The 23,151-nt window shown below is 40.8% G+C and overlaps 1 protein-coding gene across 1 annotated transcript in view; it reads left to right on the top strand.

The window, feature by feature from the left end:
- The window catches only part of gal3st3 (galactose-3-O-sulfotransferase 3), a 36,120-nt gene that overhangs the window by 5,083 nt on the left and 7,886 nt on the right, over positions 1–23,151 (top strand). The gene's annotated exons all lie outside the window — the stretch shown is intronic.

Raw genomic sequence — 23,151 nt, forward strand, 5'->3', positions numbered from 1 at the left:
CTGAGCATTTAAAGATTTGTGTGAAATTCTTTCTACTTTCATTTAGATTTTGGCGGCTGCACAGCAGGAGGAAAATGCTGACAGAGCTTAGAGTAATACCTCGGAGATAAAACTGTAAAGGTGAGGAGACAGAAATAGGATTTTGAAAAAATAAAAACCATACAAATGAGGGGAATATGTTCTCTCCCATCTCTGCTAATATGGGATAAGAAACTGTTCATGTGACATGCAGCATGCTCATATGATCACTGACACACTTGCACATGTAAAATAATAATAAAAAAGACTGTCAAATCTTAGAAATAGCAGCTTTACGACAAGCTTTAGTATCTATGACTGGAGCAACAGCATACATACATGGAGGTAAAGTTCTGAAAGTGTCCAGTAAAAGTGAAAATTTGAACATATGGATATTGTGTTAACTAGGAAGATACATCTGCTGAGAAAGATCTCGTCTAATGATCAAAAGTTAATGTGAGAGATGGATTTCCTAACAAACAAAAACAGAGCTTGATTGTGCCAACCAAGTTATGATTAAACCACTTATTCTGATTAAGATAATCAGATTAGAGTTTTTACATAACTGCGCTATAATCAGATTATAGCTACAAATGGGATTAAAATGATGTCAGGGTTTTAATTGGTCTTTAATCTTATATTTATTGTCTCTTAGTTTCTTCTATCTGTGTCCCACCTGAGGCCGGAGCTGAATGGAGGGCAGGCACAGATGGTCAGGTGTCTCCTGGTCTCGATCGCAGTTCTGATCGGAAAAGTTGGGCGTTGTGTTTACGTCCAGTTGTTGTCTTCCAAGCAGTGCTGTTCCCATGACCCCTAAGGAAACTCAAACCCCCCTCTGAGGAGTGGAAAGACAAGGCTTATACTGCACAAAAAGCCACATCAAACAAAGCACAATCTTCCAAGAGAACAAATGATACTGGTCCGTAAGAACACACTGCATTGGCTACCATCTCCAGGGTCTCTGACAACGAGCCATTCGATACGTTATCTATAGAATCAGTCGCACGAAATCAGCCAGAAACCAGATACTCCAAATTGAATATCACTTTTCAGTTTCAATGAGGGGCTTCCTCAGACAGCTCTGGGTTCAGTGAACTCATGACACGAGGGACTTCTAAAAGAAGTGCCACAAATGATAAAGAACTTCTTTATTCTTGTCTGCTTTTAATGGTATATTTCTCGTTGCTTCTTCTGAGTAAAGCTCTGTCTTCAAACAGAGCAGGTCATTTTTATTGGTCTGAATCATATCACTTCTTATTCAGTAGAGAAAAAAAAGAGAAAACTGAAGTCCATGGACAGGGATCAATAAACTGCAGGAAACCTTCGAGGGCTGAGCAGCGCTGACAAGTGCACTGATGATGATTCATTTTGGGCTGCAGTCGATGGTAATAATTTGATTTATTTTAGCAATAAAAGGATTTCACCTCAAATCCTTTCACGTAATAAGTCAGTGTATGTGCAAGCTGATTTATTACCAGGATTACTTGTTTTAATTTTACACACTTAAAAATTAAATCTGAATTAGATTTTTCCCTAGTTTTATTTGGATTCCTTTCATCTTTAAATGATGTTTGCTTTAATAAACAGGAGAAACTTAATGAGAGTGTTGAGCTGCCCAGGCAGGTGAGTAAAGCCTGTGAAGTGCTCCAGGTGTTTCCTCAAGAGTCGTATAAAGTCCGTCAGAGCAGGATTTAACCCGATGTGTCTCTGCATGTACCGCATGTGTGTGTGAATTTTCTGAACCGTTATTGTGTGTTTAGGAGGTCTGCCTCCCTGTGCATGTGCATATGGTGCTTTATTTATTCACACCAGTGTCTGTGTGCATTTATAAGTGTGTGTTGGGTGGTGAGGTGGTGCAAAGGGCGCCCGCCCCTTGGGGATTCTAGTCTGGCCCCTTAATTAATCCGTTTTCTGGCCGGAGGGTCTCCGTTATCAGGCCATTACAGAGAAGCTGGCTGCGTCCTAACAGCACGATTCCAGAGAGCAGAACACAGGTACACACACACACACACACACAGCTCACACACTGCAATATACTCCTCACACCTCACTCATATTGTGAAGAAAACCACTGATTAAAAAAAGCTGGCTACATATCTGACCTCAAGCTTTGCCTTACAATTTAATCTCAACCTGATCTTACCAGAGCCCCACTGATGATATCAGCCTTATAAATGACATTAATCAGGCACATACTTTCCTATGCAAATTCCTCACCAATATTTTTGTAATCAAACATGTCTACTTTCCGTCAAGCATGTGAGTGCTCAAATATTTTACAGATTGCACCACTCAACATAGTCAAAAGTTAAGCTTAAAAGTCTGTTCCGCTGTAGCGCTTATTCGTCATGTATAATCACAGGCAAATTAAGGACTATTCCAAGCAATGTGACTGCTTTGCAATATCTATATTTAGGATGTATATTCTTTGGAAGGCACGCTGGCCCCTGACAGTGGTAAAATAGTGAATCCACAAAATGTGTGGCATAATCTTAGCCTAGCCACCCTAGACCCAGGTCTGAAGACGCAAGTATTAGGAACTCTCGACAGGGAGGGAGGCGGGCTAAAAGGTTGTCTTTCAAATCACTCTGCAGCAATTGGGTAGGTATACAACCAATCAGCGCAACGAATAGGCTGATGTAGTTCCTAGAGCGCCGGGAATCAGAGGATGCGGTAGTTCGGTGAAGCCTTATTTATACAGTCAATGGGTGAAGCTCAAGTATATTACAGACATGTTAACAGAAAGATTATTCAGAGTTGGTGCTAATGGAGCTCAACGACTGTTGTCGTTTTTGTTGTCGACCCTGGCAGAGAATTAAATTGGTTGCCGTGGGTTGTCTAGTCAGGTTGTGCTAAAAGTGACATAGTCAAAGTGGATTTCTCATGATGACTTCAGTCTGAACTGATTTGAATGAATACAATCATCAACAGAGATGTAATGTAATGTGTCAACTTTTTGACTTTAAAAATCGAGTTGTAACCCTTTAATTGTCTCCTCTTTGTCTTTAAATAATCGTGAATGTCCTCTAGGTAAAATATAAATGTACAAGAGCAAAGGCATACACACAAATACTGACACAAGTAAGAGTAAGCATGGCAGAGAAACACAGCAAATACAGATGTGCAAGCAAACAGACATGCATTTGAGCGTACCTACACTCACATTCTGCACATACATAAAGCCAGTTGTCTCCATACGCTCACTGTGTCTGCCCAAAACACATTCTGCTTTTCTTTTACTTTGCCTGAAACACACAACAGCATCAGTTCGCCCGGCTGACTGCAGCAGGGTCTTGGTGTTTGGTTCAGATGCTTGAGCGGCCTGTGAAATCTGATTACAGCCTTACACAGCTTCCCTCAGCGGCGGGAGGGCGATCGCTGTTACTGCCGCCTCGCCTGCCCCGTCTGGCTGCCCTCCTCCCGATATTCCTCTTCCCCTCTGTGGGTCTCTGTCTGCATCACTACTCTGTATAATGGTACTTCTGTCTGGCCCGGTGGTTAGATAGACTCTCCTGTAGCTGAAAGGTCACGTTTGATCCAGCCACAGCCGACATGTGGTCTGCTCAGGTGCTTTAAAACTAACAGGAAAGTTGCAACAAGGCCACCTTTTGCTGGTTGCTTATTTACTCGTCATATTGCTGTGGAAACAATTGTGACAATTTGAGGGGTAAACACCAGAGTTTTGGTGTCACTGTCTCAGACTCAAAGATTAAGAGCTGGCGTCAATAAGTCTGTTTTTGTTTTGGTTTCACCATTTCCACTTCCTGTCAATCTGACTGCAATGTCTTCTTTCACTCTGTCAGAGAAATGAGAGGAAAACTTTGGCTAGTTTTTACCATGACATCACTGATTCTTTGAGCAACACTTCAACAGTGACAATGTAACGAGCCATGCATAATCATTTTGTAACCTTTTCATTCAAAGTGTGAACAGAAAATTCGTGCAGTGATTTTGAAGATAATAATTTCTTCACAAAAGCAGTCTCAACAGACCAAGATGCAATGCAGACATGCTGTGAGAAATAAACTTTTTCTAATTTGGGGCCTTTTGTCCTGATGTCAGATTTAATATCCTCTAAATTTATGAGGTCTTTTATTAAGCTAATGCATGAGCTTGATAATTAAGCAAACGTATGAGCCGATTCTATCTCTAATATTTTAACTGCTCAGAGTTGGGCAAGTTACTTGGACAGTGTAGCTTCACTAAACTGAAGCTTATGAAGCAAGCTAAGATACATCACCATTGCAAATGTAGTCTACTCTTTGCGTTTGTATTAATTTTTCTTTGATGAGTTTTATTTTTCTTCCATTTGCCGCCTACAGACAGCAAAAAGCACTGGTGGCTGTTGCCTAGCCTACTCACTGGATGCAGACTGTGGATATAAGCCTGTCTTTGGCTGAGCATTTCATGAGATTTATACCATCTCTCTGCTATCTACTTGTTATCGTTTTCAAACTTAACTTCAGTGCATTTGGAGGGGCTGCCGTTGCTTGCATCCTTGATTTAGCTCCAAGTCTGGGTGCTCCCTCTGTAGTGAAATGATAATGAGGTGCAGTCAGGCCATTCTATATTGCAGAACAGTCTGAATTTTGCCAGACTAGCTGCTGAAAAACTGCTAGCTGGTGTTAGCAGACGACACGGAGGACTGGTTCATGACGTCACAGTCATCCAGAAGTCCATCTTTTAGGTACACAAAAAGCCATTTTCCATTTGTGCGCCTTCATAAGGTTGTCCAAACCTTGGAGCTATGTTTCGACTGTAAGAACTGCACCTATAGAACCACCTTCAGGGTTGTTTTCTGGCTGCCTTCGTAATGTCCTCATTGTGTAGAAGTCTTCTCCTCTCAAGCAATCATGATCTTCAGTTTAAATCCCATATATGCTAACATAACAAACCCTCCATGGTTCAATTTCCCACATGCTCAGAGAACAGAACCTACTAATTGTCATTATTTGGGGCTGTCAGGTAACGCTGTGGTCGAAGCTGTTGAAACCCACTCTGCTATGGAAACAGAATTCTAATTGGTTCCGGAGATGGCAAAAAATGGAAACCATCCAGATTTTTTTATGCGGTATTGTTCTTACAGCCAAAGCAAAAAAGCCTGTTTGCAAGAAACACAGAAAATGTCAGGGAAGGACAACACTTAAAAAGCAGCAAATTGTCTTTTTCCACAGTTGTGGTTTCAGCAACATACGTCTTCCTTGTAACGGCATTGTGCTGAGTGAGGTGAGCAGGACATTTCCGTTCACAGCAGACGGCTTCTCTGCTTTTCCATCAAACAGGGAAGAAAAAGTCAAACCACAGGGACTTGGAAGAGAATCCTTTTATCCTCCTGTGTCTGTTCCGCAACTAGCCTCTATCGTTTCAATGACCTTCTGTTCACATATTTTCTCTCAGCTCGACACATTTTCTCTGTGTGGAGCTCATCTGTGTGATCATCTGCCCGTCTCGGGTTTTCCTCCTGCTTTGTTCCTGCTATCACTGTCTGTGCCTTATGTTATGCCTTCAGTATTACATTAAAACATACACTATCACCTCCTGCACTGTAAATAGAAGCAGTGACAGATGCATTTTCATCGCGGTATTCAGTCAGCCGTTCTTTCCTCTCTTGCCCCCCAAAAAACCTCCCTGAATTATTTTTGATATCCCCTCGTTTCTCTCCTCCTCGGTCCATTCCCGCCTCCCTCTTTGCTCTACACCAAGGTTTCGCCGCAGGCAGTGTGCCATCTGCTTTTGACATTTTTAGAATGAGGAGAACTTGTGAGAACAGCGTGTTTATTGTTCCATTGTGGTTAATAATTCAGAGAGCAGCTCTTTGCTCAGAGCGGCCGGATATCTGGTGGCATTGCCCGACACAAAGCGGGACTGACACTCTGTGGAGAATCAGGAATTTGGAATCCATCGTTCTGATTCTGCTCTGCTCTGACCCGGATGTGACAGTTGGAGCTGACAGCAGAATGAGACGCTCCCATTGTTGGTCCGGCTGTTATCCTTTGACCTCCCTGCTTCACTGTGTGCTAGAGCTGGGTCTCAGTGCCATTACAGCCACATGCATGAATGACATATTCACAGAGGGCCATGCTGCTTGTCGTATTGACAGCAGAGAGGCTTTTTTCCAGTGGCAGCCGGCCAACAGATGACACATGCGGTACCCCCACATCCACAGACGTTAAATGGAGAATTGCTCCGATTTTACACATCAAAGTCTGTTTACAGGTGTCAGAGAGCACCACTACGCATGTGGAAAAGTAGCATGAAGCTCAAGAGGAAGCGGCAAAATCTGATGACTGCCTCAGGTGATGCTGGCTAGAGCTGAAGACCACGCAAGCCAAGCAAAAAGGCTGTGGGGTGAAGAAGTGAGCACATCAGACCTCTGTAGCCACTCATCTCAGCACACTTCCAGCAAATTACACAGATGATCAGCAGTTCAGTTGCATTATGGGAACTGTAGGTGTCAAGTTTGGTTAGATATACTTCTGCTGCAGTCATACTGATTCGTTTTTTTGTTCTTTTTTCACATGCAAATTTACCACATTCATCAAGACAGGTAGATAAAGGGCGATTTGGTTTTACTAAAGTGGTACCTTTAACAGCAAAAATAGCTTTTCAAGGCTATTTTGCAGGTTTAAACTATAATAAATGCAAAAGTTTTATCCCTCGGATTGAATTTCAATTCCAGTTGTCACCCAAAATGTTTTCTTTTATTGTTTTCGATTAATATTCATTGCCAGTTCTCGGTGAAACACTTCAATTTGCCAGGTTTAATCAGAACTGGACATCCTCCCTGCTTATTCCTTTCACTAATTACACCTCAAGTTACCTTGAAACACTGACAGCAAAATTACGGTTTATTTGCTTTTTAATTTCTCAATTATCACCACAGATGCAGCCAGAATTAACCAGAGACTTATTTTCTCCTCTTTTCTTTTCTTTTTTTTCCAGTATTTTCCGCTTGCTTCAGCGATAATCAACAAACTAGAGATCCAATTAAGTCCATTTGACCCAGTCATAATTGGCTATAAATGAGGATGGCGTCTTCTCAAGTGCTTTCTAATTGCTTGTAGGGATTTTTGCAATGATATTATATTGATTTAGCATGTATTGATCTATCTTATTACTGCTTGCATGCTGGATTGTCGGCTCATTAGCCCGCATTGTTGGTAAATGGAGCAATGTGGGTGTAAAACCTGCAAAGGTTTAAGTTCATTGTCAGGGGCAATGGCACCTGTTTGCGTGATGAGATCTCGTGAATCAAATGGGTTTTTTTTTCCTGCTGCTGCCCTGTATCTTTCTTAAGCACCCTCACACACGATGAATGTAATTACTTGTACATAGCAGAACTACGTAAACCTAAAGCCCGGCATTGTTGGCTCAAGGTTTAGTGGTTTCATTTGGTTTATGGCTGTTTTGTAAGATTATACTTATCACTGTTAAGTAAGCATGTGTGCATTTATAGATTTATTGCAGCACATGCATTAAAAGAAGGAGGGAGCATAGTGAGGACCCAGTGTTTGTACTACACCACAAGTTTGGAAAAATCTATGATGTATTTACACATGGGCCGGCCAGTTGTGGTAGGCAGCCAAACGTATTTTTCAAGCTAATATTTTCTATGCGCATCTTGACATGACATGTCCTTCCATTGTTTTCTTGTAGGAGAAACTGCATCTTCAATTACTGTGTCACTAGCAGAGTGCTTGTACTTAGCCCTACATGCTGCTCTGGATTTGGTCCACACGCTGTGGGTCTTTTTCTGTTCCTACTAATCACCACAGGCCACCCTGACTGTCTGTCCACCTCAGTAGCATTTGCAACTTGCTGATGAAAGCTGACAACCTTTATAAACAGGCGTGTACATATTCCACCGAGGAGTCTTTAATGTTCCTTCTGTCTCCTATCATGACAGCGTCTCGGCTTAATTGCAGCGTGCAGGCAGCTCTTTTGGTTTTCTACTCTGGTGCCGGCACAATCAAAGCTCTCCAGTTTGAAGCAGTCCTGGTGGGGGGCATGTGGGACAAGTGGATTTGTAAAGAGGATACTGCTGAAAATGTACAGCAATTCAGAGAGAAGTTGGCGTGTTCAGATTCAAAAATGTTGCCGATGAATTGAGGCCTTCTCTTTTATCTTTGGTGAGCAGCACTGCAGCAGAATAAGCTGTCATCCAATAAAACGGGGAACACTCTATAGGCCTTGGTCCAAACGAACCTGCTGGATCACTGTGCTCTCTCGGCTCTGCGCTAGTAATTGGCATCGAGCTTAAACACAGAGCAGCAGTGCAGGAGGGCTTTGTGGAAAACCCACAATTGCGGTTTTGTAACGGCAACAAAAGCAGAGCGTGCATGACACACAGGTTAGCTTAGCTCACTGTTAAGACTGTGAACTCCGTAGGTCGAGTCAATCTGACCAGCAGGAAGCTGTGATCTCATCTGGTGAAGGTGTTTTCGGGCTTTGCCTTGGAACATCAAATTAATTTGGCAGCAGAGGAAGCTGCGTCTTATGTAAATGAACAGCTGAGTTGCAAAAGCACACCGAGTTCCCTGAGCAAGATATGAATGCAGAAGAGGAGGGAGTGATATTTTGAAAGAGTGCATCCCCTGATTGTACACACGCATCACATTCCACTGGACTGAACTGTACACACAAACATACACACATACTGATGGCTCGCAGAAGCGGAACAACAACCTTTGTAATGCTGTGAAGTTCTGATGATCCAAATTGCTCTTTTATTTTTCCAATGGGATTGAGGCAGACTGAAGTAGCTCCCTTCACTGAATGAGTGTAGAGGCCCTGCTAAAATAAGTAGAAACCTCTTGATTATTCATTTGTGGAGGGAGCCTGGAGAAAAGTAGTACTTCTATATGGAATGGATTTTCTCTTATAGAAATAAAGTCCTCATCATTTCTACAGCCAAAGACTAATAATAAGATACTGCAAAGGCCAGTGTGCGTTTTAGCCATGCAAGCAACATCTTAACTGTAAAAATGTATTCTCTGACTCTTTATTAATGCCATTTAGGTCAAAATACTTTGGTTTAATATCTCCAGAATTAATGACATTCAGCCTCAGTTTAGTGCAATTTGCCTCCCAGCAGGCTTTTATTCCCAACTGTCCTTATTCACTTTGCAATGTCATTGTTCCCAATGAACGTCTTATTTTTCATTGCCTCTTCACACCACAGTCATTTTTATGAGCACACACAGTCAGCTAATGTGCCAAACGTAAGCCCCTCATAGACATGCACTCCATATTGTTACTAACAGCAACTTAAGGCTCACTTTTCTGCAAAAACTACACCAGCAAGCTCATCAGGTGGGCCGCCCGAGCAACATTTCCATCTCACTTTTAACGCAGTACAAGTCCGGATTACACTCCCATTAACAGATAGGCAACAGTTGTGTACCAAACGCACACTCACAACACACCACTCTCAATCACTTTGCTCTACGACCCTATTAGGATACAAATTGAAATGTCCATAATGTCCAAAACACGCTAAAAGCAGACACTAACAGCTTAGATTAACAATACTCACCAACACTTGATGTAATGAGGGTTGTGGTTTTGTTTTTTTTAACCCCCACAAGATGCTAACAGGTGCTGAAGTTTAGTTTGTTGCTTCCAGCTGCTTGTAGTTTCCCCCCCGAGTTTATTAAATACCTGCAGCATCAGGATCCATATGTGCAAGCAAGACAGCTGCACACATTTGCACACGTGGAACAACATCACTGCTAACTTTATTAAATGCTTTGAATTATAAATGTTCCACAGAGACTGAATCAGTGGGAATCAAAATCTCAGAGCAAGTCACACTGTGTACTTTTTTCACATCATACAGGTGAGCTGCAACACACAGAATTACAGTTCAGTTTGAGGCTTCAAGCTGTTTTCTAGCAATGTTACGTATCCCGTGTCTGCAAAGGGCTTTAGATAATTAACATAATACTTGCTGTAAGATGCTTAGCATCAGTATTATTATCAGTGTGAGCATGGTAGCATGCTGGGGCTAGCATTGTGACTCAAATTTATGTATATTAGCTTTTCTATGGGACAAAGCAGAGGCATTGTTGTAGATTTTTAGGGCTGGGTTAAGCTCAGAAAGAGCTAGTTGTATGATTAGTTGCCTGACTTTAGCAAAAAGATAAAAGGGTATATTGGTGGTTTGAATGGACAAACTCAAAGGTGAAATAAAGAGATAGTAGAGTTGGGAATGAGAGTAACTCACGATACTGCTTCAGTTAATACAGTGCAAAACCGTTATCTATGACATATCACAAAGAAAACTGCACCTAAAAAGGCATTGTGGTGTCTGTGTGTTTCTGCATAATCATTACTATTTAATTAGAGTACTATTTTAGTTCATTTAAGTAGCTCTTTGATTTGCTTTTCTCTACTATCTGCACTGAGTTTTTGCTAATGCAGGTGATTTAACTTCAGTTCACTTTGCCCTCATTCATTTAACACCACTACTAGTAAACATGCAGTGGTGAGCCTGGAGTATGCATGTATTTAACAAAACTGTTGATATTTGGAGCCAGCGTACTGCTAAGGTACAGACAAACAAAGAGTAGGAGACAGGATTTTGTCAATCAGTAGAAAAGGTGCACAATGTCACTTGTCAGTTTTAGAAATAGTTGCACATAGAACTGTAGTCCGAGGCTGAAAATCTGGGAAATGAAGGGTTTCCCAACTACCCAAAAGCACTTCTGATGACAGCTTTAGAAGCCCACCATCTGCTGCTGTCATTCTTAACAGTGACAAGCTCTCCTTCAACCTTTGTCACAGCCATTATCACAAACCTGTTGTTGAGTTACAACACAACGGATCTCAATGTGGGGATTAAACAGGAGACAATGTGGGGCATGTAAAGAGAAATAATAATTAAAAAAAAAAACATGTGGTTGTCATTTGACTTTGCCAAAGGGAACATTGTGTCGTTGATGTTTTCTGTCTCTCCCTCTTGTTCTCTCCAAGGATTTAGCTTAAGGCGCTTTCTGGTAAGAAACAATCTAAAAGGCTTCCATCAATAAGCACACAAGTACAAGGCCTGATGCTGATTCGGTCTGCTCATTTAGTCTCAGGCCTCTTTCATTTTCTCCCTCTGTGTTCGCTGTTTGTCTTTTGTCAAATCTCATCTTTCTCTTTGCCGCCTCCATTGTCCCTCTCCCCCCCACATCTCGCCCCGTCCTTCTCTCACCCCTCACTCTCCCCCTCCCCACCGTTCTCTCATCACGCTCTCTGGGGGGCCATTTAGGGTGAGATAAAGCCTGTATCTGTGGGTCCACGGGGAGTCTACCCTGCAGACAAGTAATGATCCAGACACGCTCTCAGACACACACACACACACACACACACACAGAGGCAAGCAAAAGCAGCTGCGTGCACACACACACACATTGACATGCATGTTGGAGTACAAACATGCACTTCATTTGATTCCCTTTTCTCCTCGTCTCTAACGGGTCCAGGAACAGGGTGGGGCACAAGCTTAAAAAGCACTGTAGGGACACCGGCCAGAGAGCCCTGACTGCCTTTACAGTAAAGATAAAGGGTTGGAGGCTAGTCTGATGGAGAGAGGAAAAGCCCAACGGAGAGCAGCAGCAGCAGGAGGAGGAGGAGGAGGAGGAGGGTGGGTCAGCGAGGTACAGTTCAGATTAAAGTAATGAGGATGGGAGGACGGCTGTGGGGAGAGAGCGATAACAGAAACAGTCTTTGCACAGGTGCAGAAAGAAGCTGTGATCTTCTTCGGCTCAAGGCCTTCGCAAAATAAGAGGCGTTTGATTCGCACCGATGCGGCGGCATGCTCATCGACTGCTCGCAACCTGCCAGTTCAGAAGCTGTAAACACTGCTTATCTCGTAAATAACACCAAATCGTGCCTTGTAACAAAATTAACAAGCAGCAGTTACTATTTACTGATCAAACACCGAAATCAACAAAAATCTGTGACACTGACACACAAGCTCATTCTAGTGTTTTCTCTATACCGCATCTAGAATCTAAAATGCTGGTTTAACAATAAAGTAAAAAGAGAAAGTCCAGTTTGAGTAGATTATAAAGTCTGAAGGCTAATCAAAAGCCACAACATTGTACTGTGGATTGTTCCCCATTTCTTGATTTTTAAAGCTCTAAACAACGATCTTCGAGGCATTTTATCCTAAATTGGGGCAATTTCAAAGCAAAAAATAGATTTGCAGCATTCGTGTTACACAGCAATTCGCCAGTATGTATTTTCTATTGCATATTTTATTGGCCAGAGCCAGCTCTGTGGGGGCCCCTGCTGTGTACGTTGAAATGAATGTGCTCGCCGTCTCACAGCGCTGTGTTGAAACTTTACAAAAGTGACAATGTGACAATCACTTCACACAGCGAGTGGCTAAGTGTGTGGAGGCGGGGAAGTATGCAAGGTTTGATGTCCTCTCAGAATTTCTTTCTTTTAAACTACCTCCTTTGCCTTACATGTGCACAGCAGACTGGAACACGATGAATGCCTTCCAGGAAGTAGCCCTGAACTTTCTGTCCTGCTGTTGAGGCTTTAAATTGATCCTTCTTGCACAAAGCAAAAAGGTATTCTATAAGAATGTGTAGACGTTTAATACATAGTTTCAAAATAAAAGCATTAAGAAAAGTACATATCTTCATTAATATCACTGAGTTCAGATGATAGCTATAGCCAGTAGATGTCCTCCTGCACAAATTAGTAAGTCAGGAGGTGTGTTAATATGTATTATGATCTCTGATAAACAAAAAAAGTCAGACTTTGTAGCGACTAGCTTGTGGTTTATGAGTGGAACTGGGATTTTTTTTTTAACTCAAACAGGTCTTTTCCAAAATCTAGTCAAGTAGTTTTGATGTCAAAAACTACTATTACCAAAAAAATTGTATTTAAAAAGACAAAGTCAATCCACCACCATTAAATGAGGTGTGAAAGTGCTACTGAGCATGCTAGAAGGAACAGAAGGCCACACATTGGTGCTATCTAGGGCTGCAGTAACATCTGATAATAGATGTTTAATGGTCTGACAACATCTAAAATTGATGCCAGGATTGTATGTTTGCCCAGATTTGATTGACACCATTGCCGCTTAAGCAAGGTTACAAAACAAACAACAAATTATTATCCATTTCTAATTGAGATTTAGCCGGGTTATAAACGTCTAAACCACTGCCCACATCTTTTAAATGTCCAGTGATTCAACAAGGTCTGGTATTGTGCTCATTGACTGAATCCAAGCTTTGCAGGCTGACTGAGGGAATGAATGAATGAATGAATGGAACTGTGACCTTCTTCTGCCAGGTAAAATAGCTACATCAGTAGAAGGCAGCGGTTGAAAAATGCCGTAATTGAGTTGGACACAGCTGCACAAGTTGCAATAAGACGACTGAATGGACCAGAGCCAGATTGTATTTCTGAACTACTCACCCTCTGTTCCACCTCAGAGAAAATATTGCTCTACATCCCACACACCAACTTAAAAGCCGAAAGTGATCGAGCGTTTTCAGTCGTCAGCCCGAAATTGTGGAATGGTTTGCCACCACAGAATTCGATCCTCTTCTTCTCTTGGTGTTTCTAAAACCCATCTTCAGAACTATTTCTTTCTTTGGCCTCGTAAAATTTATCACAAGTCATTCCTGATCACATTATTTACTTTCATCTGTTGCTTGTGCAATGCTGTTTCCAGATAGTAATACCGTAGTAATGTCTGCATTTATCTGATCAGTCCCGTGTTTGTAATATCTCTGTAAAACACTTGTGCTTTGTAAACTGATCCGACTTACAGAATTATTTCTTTACGTCTCTAACCCAAAATAACCCTTAGAGCACTAACATGACTCTAAATTTTACTTAAATACGTGATAGTTCTTATTAACAAAACACCAGTAATCCAGTATAAAGAGCACAGACAAAAAAACAAATCTGAAAATCTAACAGGAATTAATAAGTGTGGTTCTGACTTTGGCAGACAATAGGCTCCTCATGTCGGGGCCCATCAGGTTAAAGTAAGAAGCTGCTCAAGAAAATGGTTCCAGGGCTTTTAATCCTCTGATTCATTTATCGCCGCAGGTTATAAAGACTGGTTTTAAGCTGCTACAGCAAAGACGTATCTCGATCTTGCTGGCAGTGGAACACATGACTTCCCAGTATTGCCTTGATGTACCCATATAACCCCAGTATGAAATGGGTTTAAAAATATCGCTGCTCGTGGGGATCTTTAGCTTCACCAAATGGCATGAAGTGAAAGGATGGACCAGTGGAGGAGCAGGCAAGGAGGCACAACTGTAGAAAATAATTTCAAGCCTCATATCTCGGATTGATTTTGAGGATTGTAGAGATAAAGTCTCAGATACAACCAAGCAGCCTTTCTGGAAAATAAATGGATTTCTTAGATTGTCCAGAGCAGCCTCTGAAGATTTCTTAGAACTTCATTTTTACAGTGTTTCTGCACGGCATGTTTCATATTCCAATCAAATGTCTTAGTGTTGTACCGTGTCACGCGAGTAAATCCTCAAATCATTAATAAAAGAAAAACTTTGTCCTTGAGCAGCCGCAGATATTAAGGGCGGGAAATATTGCTGCATCAGGCACGCAGCTGTTACAGGACAGCTTCCACTCGACTGCCAGTTGTTTCTTTTTTCTCCGACAAGGTCAACACATGAAATTCTACACTTTAAAAACAAAGTCAAACTGGAGTCACTGCGGCTTGTAAACAATAATAATAATCAGATGGGAAACCTATTGATCCCTGCAGGGCAGAAGATTGCTGGGCTGCACTGGGAGGTCAGACCTCCGGGTCAGCAACCCTCGAACTGGGAGGGATCCAGTGTCTTGTTCAAGGACTTTTCAGCAAGAAGGGCTTCTCTGGGCTTTTAGGAATATACCTCTAGTGGTATCTAGAAGGAGGGGAAACCTGCTTACATGGAGAGCAGGCATGAACAGCAGGTGGTAGTGAAGATGCTGTGGTAAACTTTTATTTCATGTTTTTTGACTTCGGGGACACAGAATTCTAAACTCAAGGTTCACTCACTGAGCTTAGCTACCTTAGTACCCAACACATACAATATTTATGCGTAAAATCTCTGCAAATCCTGGGTCTAAGCACAGAAGATAAAGTCTTTTAAACTCCAGTTAGAATAGGGCATTATGGTTCGAAACAAATAGAATGGCTGGAAAGCTCATCAGCAACATGCAACATATGTAGATCAGCCAAGTTAACATCAGCCCTGCCAACACAACACAGATGACAAGCTTCTCGTCCTCTGTAAGTCAAACTGTCGGAGCCTCAGGCATCAGTCTGTCTGTAGCTGCCCCTCAGTCAAAAAACCATTTGTCTGCAGTGGGTAAACTGACCGGCTGTTTTGGTCTGTAAACAGCAACTGTCATCTTTCAGTTGAAGCTAATACATGTTAAAATGGGAAATGGCAAGCATCCAACTTGTGGATCTACAACTGCACAAGTCGTAAAATACCTCCAAAAAGGGCCAGCTCAAATAACAGAAATGTTAAAACCATTTCACTATACTGGCAGAAAGCTGCTTTTATGTTTGCACTATGGGCAAACCAGACACAGTTACAGCCTGTTACATTTGTTTAGACACAAGCAAATATGCTGTCCACTGGCTATACATGCTACTCAACTGAAAAACACCACTAGCAGCAAAAGAGGAGAGGAAAAACACACATGCAAAGAAATGAGCATAGTCTCATCATGATAACTATCAAACCTCTTTTGGAGGTGGGGTGTAGGCTGACTCATTAACTGAGCATGTGTATACAGACGTACTATCCTCAGCTCATTTCCATTGTGCCCTGGAGATTGGATTCTTTCTCTATATTTGATATTTTCATCCCAGTTTTATTTTATGAGATGACCTTTCAACCCATGTTCCTCATCTGCTGTCACCACAAGATTTACTGTCACTGCGACGCTCATAAATATCGCGACTGGAGCTTCAGACTGCCATGTTTTCCTAATGTTAGCCTACGCAGCCTCTCACCCCTGGATCGCTGGCTTGTTAGTGCACAAGCATTTTCCCCGTTGTTGTTGAAGGGCGGCAATATTGTGAACGTAACCTCAGGTCTGACTGAGCGTGTGTGTCTCTATTCACTGTGTTAGACGGTACGTTGGGCTTTGCCCTTGGTTTCCCACAGCAACAGCCGTCCTGTTAGTGATGGCCGAACTATGGCTCATCTCCCCGGTGGTTGGGCAGACAACAGCTGTGTATGTTCATGTGTGTGTGCGGGAAATGAAGTGACAAATGTGCTCGAGTAATCAGCTGTCAGGGCTCGGTATGTCAACTGGTTTGGCCGAACAAAGACAGATACTATATGATGAAAAGATACAAATTTTAGATATAGAATGATGTGTGTGTGTTTTATGCCTCTGAAAATTTACAGATCATCGCACAGAGCTGTAAAAGTGCCTTAGTGGTCAGGGGTTATCATATGACATTAGTACAGATGACAAGATCATAGAGTGAAGCAGCTGCCGTTGCCCTGGAGCATGAAGCTACTTTCATACGCTCATTAGGCTGTAGTCAGCTATGTGTGTGTGTGTGTGTGTGTGTGTGTGTGTGTGTGTGTGTGTGTGTGTGTGTGTGTGTGTGTGTGTGTGTGTGTGTGTGTGTGTGTGTGTGTGTGTGTGTGTTTCTGGGGAAGCAGTGCATTTGGTGAACATCTGAGAATGTGTGTGTGGGTGCTGGATTTTTAGATTTTGTGACTGCATTTTCTTTCCGACTGTTACAGTCTCTTTGAATTGTAATTCTCCATTTGCTTGTGTCACTGCTGGATTACCAGGACTCTGACACTCGCCCTGCGTTCAAATGTAGTCAAAGTAAAAAACACTTTTTTTTCTGAGAGAGAACATCTCCCTTTTTGTTTTCGCTGATTCGTGAACAGCTGACATTTTGGAGATACCACATTTTCTCTCGCAGCAGCAGAGCTGTACTAAAAAAAATAAAAAAAGACCTCTGGCATAAATGGAGGCAGAAAGATAGAAGAGACTGAAGGAATGAGTGCAGGGAGAAAAACAGGAAATAAAGCCTCAATTACCTGCAGGGAGACTTTAAGACAAATGTGAGAATAATTCCTCCACACGTCTCTGTCTGAATTCACACTGTGTTTGCGAGCAGTCACACAGAAAAACATCCATTGCTCACAAATTAGGTCTAATCCAATATGTCACACTAAAAAAAACTATTGAGCTATTCGTGTGCTGTTTAGGAGTGAAGCGGCAACCTCCGGGGCTGAAAAATGAAGCCAACGCACAAGTGCCAAAACAGTGCAGTTCTTCAAATGGCCACTTCAGGCTGTTTCCAAAAGCAACTCAATCACAATAGACCACCATGTAAAAATGTTCAACTTTACAGCAGAAATAAGCAGGTGTTCAGCCTGATGGAGAAACAATTTCAGTCTCTGTAGCTTATTTCCGTGTTCAATACAACTCTAGGAGCAGGTAATTTTTATATAATTCACCCAATTCAATGGTATTAAGGCTTAAAGTTGTGTATAATAAAGGACCTAACCTCTTCATGCATTTATAAATCACTTGAGAGTGAGGTGGACTTAATGGCCGAAGCCGCCAAACAGAATTTCAAAACTGCTCTCCAGGAAACCTAAAGGTGATGCAACAGATGATTCACTCATCTTTTTACCCAGTCAGTAACAGGAATTTGAACCTGACTTGAAATAAACTCTAAGAATTGGTTAAATGTAATGGCATTTTAGTGGCATAAACACCACTCTGTCCTTTAAAGCTTCAACAATCAATATTTTCATATTAACAAAGGGGTAAAATGTCTACTTTAATATGAAGGGCTTTGCCTGAAGAGAAGAATTATTCTCGCCTCAGCTCTACTGAACACTGGGGTGTCTTTTAGCATATTATTTGGGTTTTACAGCGAGCAAACTTACTGTTTTGATTTGCTGTCTTCACCTTTGTCAGCCTGGATTTTGCCAGTAGCAGCTGCATATTTACTGTCAAGAAAATCCAATAGTTGAGCAAGATAAAGCGAAAGCCAAGATTTTAATTTTACTCTTTCATAGTTTCTGACTTTATTTCTGCTTGTTTTGAAATATCACCCTACACAGCACCCTGCAGGACAAACATCCAAATCTCCAATAAGGAACTTCCACTGGAAATTCAGTGTTTTTTTTTTTTTTTTTTTTTTTTACATGACTCCACCTATCCTCTCACCTTCTCAGAAGTGAACTTTTTTCCATATAAATGGACTGCAGGTCAAAACACATGAATGCACATGTGTTTTGGATCAATTATAATTGCCACTCTATGCTAAGCTGCAAACTAACATCGTAACCATGGGAACAAGCTGAAACAGTGGCAGCAACTAACTTTTGCCTCCTAATGTTTTACCTCTGAGTCCCAATCATTCAGTGATAAAGGAATGGTGGATGACTGACCACAATGTAAAACAGATAATCCACTCTGAGGTCTGTGTTGAGGGATTAGGTAAAGCACTCCGCTGAGGCAGCAGCTCTCCTCCTCGCATGAAGTGTTTCTCTACTTTCATGTCATGTGTAGAAAGCCTTAAACAGGACACACCTCCTCGTGGATCATCCCTCACTTAATCATTAAATCAATACACAAATGAGATTCTCCCGTCTGTCCCCTTTTCTCTGAATCATTCTGCCAACAGAGGGATCGGGTGTCTTCTCTCCATGCTTTTATATCTGCAGCGATCGTTAGAGAAACCTAATCAGACCTTTTTAATTAAAGAGGCCAGAGTGTTGGTGCAGAAGGACAGAGGAGGAGGCTGACGAGGTGAAGGGAGGATGGCAGTGGACGAGGGTGGATGAAGGAGAAGAGGTAGTCTGCCTGCTGAAAGCCACTTAAATCCCTTTCTTATTAACTCTCTGCGACACATGATCTACCTCCACCGCCTCGTGCACATGCACACACACACACACACACACACAGCAGCCCAGCGGCTCCTCTTACCGCAAGAACCAGCAGCCTGCGTCTCTGCTGCATGGTTTCATTGTGCTAACAATGTCATATCACTGTCTAGCATCGGCTGCAGCGGTGATCCCATTACTTCAGTGAATCAGAGTGGATTGGTCTGTATTCCTGAGCTTCATCTCATTAATGTTTCATTCAAAACAGGTATTACGCTGACATTTTCTTATGCAAATGGTTCTACCCTTGAGATGAAGAATCCCAGTGTAACTAAATGTAATTGACCACGCCGTAAAAGGTGACATTTCTTGGGATAGTGATGAAAAGTTCATCCTGTTCCACTTTATGGAAGGGTTTTTAAAGCAAGAGGAGAATGTCGGTGTTAGATGTGCAGCTGTAATAGTTAAAGAAACCTGTGAAAATACAACATGGGCCTTTTTTTAACAGTTCTGGTCATCATATTTATAGGCTGTGACAACATTTTACTCATTAAATCCATGTCTGGGAACATAATAAGCAATAAAATATGCCACTTCGCAATTTGATACATGAAGAGATTTTGCTGATGCAACTTCTATGACCTAATGTGGCAAAAATTAGGCAACGTTCTTCCTTCTTTCTAACTTAACCCTCACTGTTTTTTGTTTTTTTTTAAAAAACTTGTAGCACACTTCAGGGCTCTATACATTTTTCACAAAAATCTCAACACCTGTAAGTTGAGTTTGAGGCTTTAAAAGCTCATCTTTAAAAGGTATGCTATTTATCCTTCTGCATTAAAATGTGTACTTACATGCTTTGCCTGTTTGACATAGTGTTGAAATACAGAAAAATATTGGTGTACTGATCATTTTAGTCACCTTTCCCAGATTTACCCCTTGCAGTTGAGGTTAAACATATTTTCAGTGGCAACAGTGATGAAGAAAACGACTCCTATGATCCTCTGCTACTTCACAATGCCATCAAACCATGTCTTTTGTTGATTTTACTGAGGAATCCCTAGTGGAATAAATTACACACTGTGTGTTTAAACTGTGTTTTAGCATTTATTCTCCATTTGTTGCTTGAAGCTGCTGGTTTTCCTGGATTCAGATTGTGAGATTTTGACTGGATTGTTTTTGGAGTCCACAAACAGCAAATGCCGACAGTCGAGTTATTTTTTTCTATTGTTTCTGTGTATTCATAAAGTGGAGTCCCGCAGCTTAATGTTCACACGGTTTGGGACTCCAAGAGAGATTTCCTTTTTGCTTGTGTACAATCAAGCCGTCTCTAATATTCAGTTCCATCTGAGCACACTTTTAGGGATTTCTTTGTCGTTTATAAAATCTAAACTTCACCGTCTCTTGCTAAATACAAACTAATGCGACAATTAAGTGGCTAAAGTAAAATGTTTTCCAGAGAGGACGTCCAAGCAGAGACGTCTATCAACTCCCATGTGACGAGGGCACAGATATGCAATCACTCGACTCAGGCACAGTGAAAAAGAAATAAAACAGAAACTGTGGCAGAACCACATTAAGGTGTCTGATTTGATGGATTATCCAGTGCGGGCAATTTTCAAGTCACTCGAGGTTGTTTTTCATGCTGTACGAGATATAATGGCAGCAAATGGCTTCTTCTGAAAGGAGGAAAACATGAATATCTCCAAAGACCAAGGCTGTGTTCAGACAAACCGGTAACAGTGTAAAGGGGAGAGGAAACAAGCTCCAAAAAGGGGCATTTTATTTATTAAAGAGCAGAAAGGAACCCTCTTTCTTGCTTAACAGTGCTGTGAGTCAGACATCAGTCTGCTAAAATAGTGCACAGTCTTGCCAGAATGTTCTCTTTACTGCAGCAGAAAACAATGTTGGCATGCCATGTGTAAAAGAATACATTGGTAGGGAAATATAGACCCTGCACTGCCAAACTCTTCATCTTTCAAGGGCCTTCTTGGTGAGCTATTTCACTCTGAAATAAGTTGTGATGGAGAATTGCCTGTGCTGCCTTTCTTCTATACTGTGCTGAAGTCAAATTGCCAGTGCTTCCAGTGTCTCTGATAAATAATATATAAAGCACAAAAGGAAAACAATAAAAACGTTATTCCTTTAGGTATTATAAATGAAAAAAACTTGTTCTCAGGTTTCAGCTTCTTAAAGGTGAGTTGGTGTTTTGTTTTGTTTTTGTTCTGTTGCTCTTCCACAGAATATTTTTACGGTGTAAACATTCCAGTTAAAAATTTTAAAAATGGAAAAATTTGGCAGGAAGAGTGATACAAAAAATAAATTCAAAACTGTGAAATACTTAAATGGTTAAATTGTAAAAACTGTGAAAATAATGCCAAATACCTGCAAAGTAATGACATTCCTAGCTGATTTAAACACAGTACAACAGTGTAATTTTATGGTCACACATTAAAAAAAGAATGATTTACTATTTGTGAAAATCCATATTTTTAATTTGTACATTATAAACTGTTTTTGCCTTTGTTTTCTACAGTCAACACTTAAATTAATACTTTTTTGTCTGATTTTAGTAGATAATAGTTGGAATTTAACAACACAGAGGGAAAACTAAAGTTAAACAGTAAAAACACATGAACTGTATTTCAACTTTTCTTTCAAATAATGGTAAATATATCTGTAAAAACTACAGTTTTGCTGAATTCAATTGCAGTAAAAAACTGTCATTTTATAGTCAAACATAAAAGAGCAAATTAATGTGTGAAAATACAAATTTGATGTGACATTTAGAGTTTTGACTTGTGGTTCTTTGATTAAAATGTATTTTTTCTCAAATTGTACTAATTAATATGTGTGAACAAACGAGCTTTGCCACTTAAAATAGAAAAAACAGTTTCAGCCCTGCAGGTTTAAGAAGTATTTGGATCCTTTATTTAACTAAAAATAGCAATACTACCATGTAAATGCTCAAAGATGGTACAAGTCTAAGTTCTGCATTCAAAATCCTACTCAAGTACAAAAGTATCAGCATTAGAATATACTTAGAAGACCAAAAATAACAAGATTAATTAATGTTCACATCACTTTTATGTTCCAGCTGGAGCTAATTCCAACTACTTTATACACTGTCGGGTCGCTTAACCCATAAAAATAAAGCATAATTCAATATTTTATATTATTAATCTAAATCTGCAAAATAATTAACATATTAAAATGAATGTAATGGAGTGCAAATTTTAATATTTGCCTTCAAATATAGTGAAGTGAAGGTAGAAAGTGGCATAACATGGAAATACTTGAGAACTAGTGCATCAAAATTGTATTTAAGTAAAGTGTGAATGTACCTAGTTACATTCCGCCAGTGGGGTTTTCATCAAAGCGGATGCTGTGAAGGGAATCAAACTGATTGCTCCCTTTCAAAAGAAACGCTACAGTGTCGGAGCGTCAGCTGTAGAACACAGCTTTGGGGTTTTGAATGAGTCATTTCTAGATTGTATGAAAGTCAAATAATTAGATCCACTTGTGGTCAGAGTGTTGAGTCATCAGTGGGGCAGAGGACATTCTCTGTTGACACCGACAATAACAGATTAAGCATCCAAAATCTAATCTAAGTCTGTGTCTACAACAGTCTGTGCATCAATTAGTGTGAGAGCATCAGGGCCCGTCAGGGCTTTTGTACATTTGTGTTCCTAAACGTGTGTGTTTATGCACATTCCCACTGAGCACAGCTAACAGTCCCAGCTGTTCAAGCGTTTTAAAACTGACAAAAATACACTCATCTGATCTTCTATTAATCTTCCACAACTCAACTTGAGGTCAGCTGTCATTTCTTCACTGAAGGCTTAATTACTATTTGGGAAACATCTTGATTTTACTTTGAGTCTCTGACTGTCACTTTTTCCCCACTGCAGTGGCTTAATTTGCACATGAAATGATCCCATTCCCGTTTATGGGCTTTGGATTGTAGACAAAAGAGTGACTCCACGTTGTATACTCTGTAAATGGTTTTTATTGTGTCTTTTAGTCCATTAACAATTCCTGCGAGTCAGATTTCCATTTTTTTGACAGCCAGTGTTTAAAAAAAAACGCTTCCAGCTTCACAAATGTGAAGATTTGCTCTTTTCTCAACAGCACATCACTGTGGATTAAACTGTTTGGGATTCTTGATTAACCAAAAAAGCAATGAATGTCCAAAAAAGCTTTTTCAGATTTTTAAAATATTTTTTAAATATGTAGATTATTAAAAAACACACCACATTACCTGTTTTTAAATCAAAACACCAGT

This window comes from Acanthochromis polyacanthus, chromosome 23, assembly GCF_021347895.1.
Source record: "Acanthochromis polyacanthus isolate Apoly-LR-REF ecotype Palm Island chromosome 23, KAUST_Apoly_ChrSc, whole genome shotgun sequence".
Classification (NCBI taxonomy): Eukaryota; Metazoa; Chordata; class Actinopteri; family Pomacentridae; genus Acanthochromis; species Acanthochromis polyacanthus.